The sequence below is a fragment of the Hyaena hyaena genome, unplaced genomic scaffold, assembly GCF_003009895.1.
Source record: "Hyaena hyaena isolate Hyena2069 unplaced genomic scaffold, ASM300989v1 scaffold_257, whole genome shotgun sequence".
NCBI classification, from domain to species: Eukaryota; Metazoa; Chordata; class Mammalia; order Carnivora; family Hyaenidae; genus Hyaena; species Hyaena hyaena.
The window spans coordinates 578,816-585,950 of NW_024080889.1; the positions used below are offsets into that span (position 1 = coordinate 578,816).

Here is a 7,135-nt window from a genome sequence, read left to right on the forward strand (position 1 = left end):
GTATACCACATCTTATTTATCTATTCATCAGTTGATGTACATTTGAGCTCCTTCCATAATTTGGATATTGTTGATAGTGCTGCTATAGACTTTGGGGTGCATGTACCCCCTTTGAAACTGTATTTTCGTATCTTTCAGATAAATACTTAGTAGTGCAATTGCTGGATTGTAGGGTATTTCTATTTCTAACTTTTGGAGAAGCCTCCATACTGTTTTCCAGAGTGGCTGCACAGTTTGTGTGGAGTTTCACCTCTTTGTCAATGATGTGAATGACTTTTGCTGTACTAGATAATAGTTTTCAAATGCTGGAAAAATATTTCCTCAATATTCTGTGTGATTTATAATGTAGTAGCTATAGATCTGACATGTGTATAATCTGCATTATTAACGTTTTCCCTGCACTTTCTTATGTCTAGACCAGAGATCAGCCAACTCCCTCTGGAAAGGACCAGGTAGTAAATATTTTAGGCTTTGTGAGCCTCATATTGTCTCTGTTGCTTATTCTCCTTTGTTATACCTTTTTCAACATTTTTAAAATATAAAAATCATTCTCAAGTCACCATACAAAAATAGCATGTTGGCTGTGGTTTGCTGATTCCTGGTCTGGACAATTAACAAAACAATAACTCAAGCCTGATGCTGTAGTGTTTGCCAATTTCTGTGGTGTAAATACTCTCAGCATGGCTAATTTCAAGCTACCGATGTGCTATCCCTGAATATGTTGGGGACTTGGGGAGTGATGTGCAGTTGCATGCCATTATATAGCATTTATGCCATGCAGATACTGTAGATTTAAATAACCTCAAGAGTACAGACAGCAGAATTTAATGAAATAAATAGGAAGTAATACATTTTGAGTATGTATCGTCTTTGTTTTTCTATACAGCTTATTTGATGGTAAATGGATATCATTTAATTTCTAATAATGGCAGTATTTAGCAACTGGGGAGCAGGCGAGGGGAATGGCAGATGTCTGGTGGGAGTCTTAGGGTGGGTTTAGTCTCTAATCAAGGTCAGAACTCAGTCTGTGACTTTCATCACAGCTCAGTCTTTGAGGGGCTCTATCTGAGGTTAATTTTGGGGCTCAGTATATGACCTGAGGAAAGTTGAGTGTCTCTCCTGGTGAAGCAGACTGACCCATGCACAATTGCAGTTTCAAACCCAGACCTCTCCATATACAAGTCAGGGAACCATCTCACAGATCCTAAGGCTAAGAAGAGGCTCAGAGTTAATGTGGCTCCCCGCCCCCACGAGCCCCTTCTGGGTGAAACTTCTCCTTTTGTTATCTCTGCATCTCCCACTAGAGGGCAGCAGAGACTTGACTAAAAAGAAAAATGTTCCTAGAACTTCACCCAGGACTCCCCACTATCTGAGGGAGGAGAGGATTTCTCTCTTTACTTGCACCACCACCTAGGTTCCTGGCTCAGCTTCTAGGATCTTGGAGCCAGACTCTGGAAACCCTGACCCTCAACCCCTTGCTGTCCTCAGCCCTGCCCCCATCTCTCTGGCTAAATCATACACTGTGGAAGGTTGGGGTGGGATTGATTGCATTTGTACTCCCAGTGCCTGGCATAGAGCCCAGCACTGAGTGAGTGCTTAGGAAATGTTTATTGAATCAGTACTTAGAGGGTGGGGCAAAGCAGTATATCGAAAAGAACCTGGCTTTACACATGATTTAAAGTCTAGCTCTAGGTTTGTGACCTTAAGCAAGTCAATTAACCTCTCTGAGCCTTTGAATCACCATTTGTAAGAGGAAACACTGGTATCTAACTTGAAGTTCTGTGAGGATTGAATGAAATGATATGGGGGTGGACCCAGTATACACTAGATGCTTAATAAATGAAGAAATTATTATGAGGTAGTGTGGTATGCTATGGTAAGTAATCAGATGTGGATAAAGGAATAGATGGGAGATGGAAGATGTGATTGCCAGAGGAGGCTGAAGGTCATGAAAGAGCCTGAATGCCATGTTGAGGACATAGGGTTTCCTGTCTACAGTGGAGAGTGCCTGCAGGGTTCTTCAATCCATTTGGTGAGATGAAACCAAGACACAGCAAACCTCGTCTCAGCTCCTTGGCAGTCTCACTTATTGGGAACACACACACACACACACACAGGGATACACACATACTTTATTTGGAAATCACTTCAAATTTATAGAAGATTTGCAAATATAGTAGAAAGAGTACTATTTCTTTTTTATCCAAATACCTATTGTAAATTGTCACATTTGCTTTATCATTGCCTCCCTCCCTCTCTCTCTCTTTACATATTGTTATTTTTTAAAACAATTTTTTTTTTACAAATAGTTTATTGTCAAATTAGTTTCCACATAACACTCAGTGCTCATCCCCGCAAGTGCCTTCCTCCATGCCCATCCTCCCTCCCACCCCCACATCCATCAGTCCTCAGTTTTTGTCAGCTTTCAAGAGTCTCTCATGGTTTGCCTCTCTCCCTTTCCCCCACCATTTCCCCCCTTCTTCTCCCCCTTGGTCCTCCGTCAAGTTCCTCCTAATCCTCCTATATGTGCAAACATATGATATTTGTCCTTCTCTGCCTGACTTATTTCGCTCAGCATAACACCCTCAAGGTCCATCCATGTAGCTACACATGGCCAGATTTCATAATTTCTCATTGCCATGAAGTATTAAATGATATAGATAAACCACATCTTCTTGATCCATTCATCTGTTGATGGACACTTAGGCTCTTCCCATGTTTTAGCTATTGTGGAGAGTGCTGCTATGAACATTGGGTTTTAAAACATTTTTTAATGTTTATTTACTTTTGAGAGAGAGAGAGAGACAGAGTACAAGTGGGGGAGGGGGAGAGAATGGGAGACACAGAATCCAAAGCAGGCTCCAGGCTCTGAGCTGTCAGCACAGAGCCTGATGCAGGGCTTGAACTCACAGACTGCAAGATCATGACCTGAGCCGGAGCCAGATGCTTAACTGACTGAGCCACCCAGGCGCCCCTGTATATTGTTATTTCTGATCCATTTGAGAGTAAGTTGCATACACTGTGACCCTTTGTCTCTAAATACTTGAGTGTAGACTCTGTGCATTCTTTCTCTGCTGCTGTGGCCACTCCAGTTCCATGTCACCAGACATGGCAGTCATCAAGCTGGACGTGAACTTGCCCAACAGTGTTGTGCCCGCAGGACTAGAGAAGCAGTTAAATTAAATTAATTTTAATAAGTTTAATAAATTAAAAATTTAATAAATTAAACGGCCAGTGCAGCCATCCTGAGCAAACCTAAGGACCGCGTGAGCATGGCAGTGTGACCAGGTCTGGCTTTGGTGGTGAGCAACTCTACTGAGCCCTGCGTGCCGTTGCTCATCTCCTCCAGTCCATGTGGGGACGTGCCCAGTTCTTCAAGTCTCTCACCAAGGAGCTGGACCTGGGCCAGGATCTGATAATTATCTGCTCTTTCCTCCTGGAGCCCTGGCAGATTGGCAAGAAAGGGACAGTCATGACTTTTCTATGATTGGCACAGAGGGCATCTGTGAGCTGCCTGCCCCTTGCAGAGAGGCCTCCTGGCAGAGGAAGGGCCTGGTGGATCCTAGCTTCTGAAACTCTTTATGCAGATGTGCCAGGGACATCACTGTCCTTCTCTTCTCACCACATGTCAAATAAATGAAGAAAGCTTTGTCTTTCATAAACAAATACTTCAGTGTATACTTTTGAAGGGTAAGAATATTTTCTTACATAAGCACAGGACAGTTAATAACTTCAGTAATTTTCTCATTGGTAAATGCTCGTATCAATTATGACTATGTCAGCAGGAATAATGGCCCCCCAAAGATGTCCACATCCTAAATAAATTTGGGCTGTTTTAAGTCATTAAATTTGTGATTATTTGTTACAGCACCAATAGAAAATTAACACTAAAGTTTTATCAATTCTGACTGTATTCTAATTTCATCAATTGACCCACTAATATTCTGCTTAGCATTTTGTCTCTCCGGTAGATGGTCACACATTGTATTTAATTGTCATATATCTTTAGTCTTCTTTTTTTTAATGTTCATTTATATATTTTGAGATAGAGAGGGGTAGGGAAGGGGCAGAGAGAGATGAGACTGAGAATCCTAAGCGCTCTGCACTGTCAGCACAGAGCCCGATGTAGGGCTTGATCCCACGAACTTTGAGATCATGACCTGAGCTGAAATCAAGAGTTGAGCCCTCAACCTACCGAGCCACCCAAACCTCCATCTCTTTGGTCTTCTATAACTTGGAATGGCTCCTCAATGTTTCTTTGACTTTTATGAAAATGGCACTTTGAAGACAGAGTCTGCCCCTGCTCCTTGCCCCCTGCTCCTTTAATAGAATGTTTCTCATTTTGGGTTGGTCTGATGTTCCTTTGTAATCAGATTCAGGTGCTGTATCAGTGGCTGTAACACTGCATAAGTGGTGTTGTGTCCTTCCCAGGGACACATCAGGAAGCACTCGATGTCTGTCTACCTGTCACTGGTGATGTTCGTTTTGATCCCCTGGTCCAGGTGTTTTTGATACTGGGTGGCACTAAGAAGGGTTCCGTGTGGTGAGAACTGGTGCAGTTTGCATCAAGGTTGTCACTGCTCTGTTGGGAACTGGGCACCAGGGGATAAGTGATACCTCATACATGTATGCAGCCTACACAGCCTTCCAGGAAGCTCACAGGCTGGTGGGAAGCCAAACAAGCAGGCTCAGTCATGCCCACGTACATTTCACAAGTATTGATTGAGCACCTATGTGGGCAGGGCTGGATACAAGGGTGAGCAAGAGAGAGCTGGTGTTTACCTTCATGTGGCTCACAGTCCAGTGGAAAGGATGGATGCTGCAAACATAACCAAATGAACAAACAAATAAAAAATAAAAGATTGCTGCATCCCCAGCATCTGGACCCTTGCCTGTCACACGGAGCTGTTCACAGGTGAAGAAACTGCGGCTCTGAGAGGGAAGACAGCCCCCTGTGGCCCACCCAGGTGACTTTTGGAGGTTGTAAATGTTGCTTCTCCCCAGCAGAATGGGCCAGCAAGTTGGAGTTTCCAATCCATGGGCACCTGGGGGGTGGTTCATCTCGGAAGGAGCTGTTTCCCCTGTCTTCATGCTGCACTGCCTCCTCACCCTATCCTGCTCTGGGGCCTGAGGGCCCCTGATTGGGCCTGTGATTATTTAGTCAGCGATAATATTGGATTTACTTTCATCTCTGAATTGCATCAAATGTCGCCAGTGACATTTCGCTGACACACAAGGAGGAGGCTGGCATTTTTAGATTGTCAGCGTGTTACAGATGTAGAAGTGGATTGTGTCGGGGTGTCTGGTTTATTGTTAATTAGATGGAACAGGCAAGGCCTCCTCAGTGAGTGAGCGGGTGGATAAGCCCTTCCACAGCGCCCACTTCAGACTGACTTCAACCACACACCCCCCCCCCCCGCCCCCGGAAATTAATGAGGCCGCCAATTTTCCCATTGTGATGGGGAATTCATTTCAGAAGTTTGGAGGGCAAACAACAAAATGAATTGTTCTCTATCTGTGGGTCTCTTAAATATTTCAATTATGTTCCGAAAGCTTACCATCTTCTTCCTTAGTAAGTGAGAAAGAAAATGAAGACAGTCTGTTGTGGGCGGTGGTTCATACTAGTTCAGTACTTTGACGTCAACAGATACTTATTGAAGCTCACTAGCTGCCTGGCCCCACGTGTATTCCTTCCTCTCTGCCTTGATTTTCTCATCTGTTAATTGAGGATAATAATAGTCTTACCTCAAGGGTGTTGTGAGAGGCAAATGAATTTAAGTATCCAGAGTGCTTAGAAAAGTGCCCGGCACATCACAGGCACCACATCCATTTCTGCCACCACTGCTAGCACTATGATTATCACTGCCAGTGTGGTGGGTGCTGAGGAAGTGCGCTGTGGGAATACACCCTGTCCCTCTGGTAACTTATAACCTGATAGGGAATCTACATATCTGCAACCAACTCCTCAGATCTAGGAGCTTCCATGATTGTGGATCTTGCAAGTTCTATGACTTCATATTTTTAGGATTCTCTAAACATCCTAACATCCTACAGGACTATGATTGTAAGGTTCTGTGATGCTAAGTACAGAGAGGTGATCTGAGGTGACAAACACTGGCTTGTTTTTCCCCACTCCTGTTTTCATCTCCTGGGCACACAGGCTGTTTTTGTAGCCTGCCTCTGGTTAGGTGTGGCCACAGGGCTGAGTTCTGGCCGAGGGAGGTGGGTGGAAGTGACTCGGGCCCTGCCAGGCCTGGCTGTGAAACCTCCCATGGAATCTCCCACATCCTTTCTTTCTCCCTGCCCTAGCCCAATGGACAGAATGCCATAGCCTCCTGCTCACCACGGGCAAAGCCACCATGTGGAAGAAGCCCGAGTCCCCAAATGGGCATGTGAAAGGTAGTCCAGTGAGGAGTGTAAGCAGGAACACATCTATCATGTAAGCCCCTGAGCTGGTGGCTTTTATCTCACTTGGCAGCTGGCAGTTTGGGGCAGATGAGGAAGCAGGTGGGAACTTTCCTGATGGAGCCCCCTTCCCTTCCTTTCCTTCTTGTCTGCCGCCCGCATCAGTTCTTTTTAACTGCCTTCTCCAGCCCTACACCCGGGTCACAGTGTCCCCAGAATGCAGGTCCAAGCCTGCCGTCAGCAGTCCCAATTCAGCTGTTAGCAGGAGGGGCACCAAGACTGTCCGCTGTGGTGATCACACCATGGTGGTCCCGGCCCCTCCTTACCCTGCAGCAAGCATGGGAACCCCGGCTGGAGCTGGTGTCATTGCTGTGACTGGGGTCGAGGAGCCCATCCTGTGGGCAGATCCGGGCCTCTCAGGTCAGCCCTGCCTCCTTTCTCTGTTGTAATAAGCAAGGCCCAGCTCCTTCCGTGGGTGTGCAGGAAGCAGGGTCTCTGCCTATGCTCTCACCTCTGTCCCCTCTTGTCCACGCCTGTGTCCACACCTCTCCCTCTCCTCTCAGTGTGCTGCCAGGTGGGGCGGGCTGCCTCTCTCTGTCTGATAACGTGGCCCCCAGCTCAGCTAGAATGTGGCCTGTTAACCCAGGGCACCCCTCAGGAGAGGGCAGATTTTGCTTCAGTAGAATTAGGATTACAGTCTGTTCCTTGTCAAAGGCAACTTTCTGTAATT

At 45.7% G+C, this 7,135-nt stretch overlaps 1 pseudogene; it reads left to right on the plus strand.

Annotated features, from left to right (window-relative positions):
* Window positions 1-3,108: 3,108 nt before the first annotated feature.
* On the plus strand, window positions 3,109-3,487 carry LOC120240630 (annotated as a pseudogene).
* The last annotated feature ends 3,648 nt before the right edge of the window (window positions 3,488-7,135 follow it).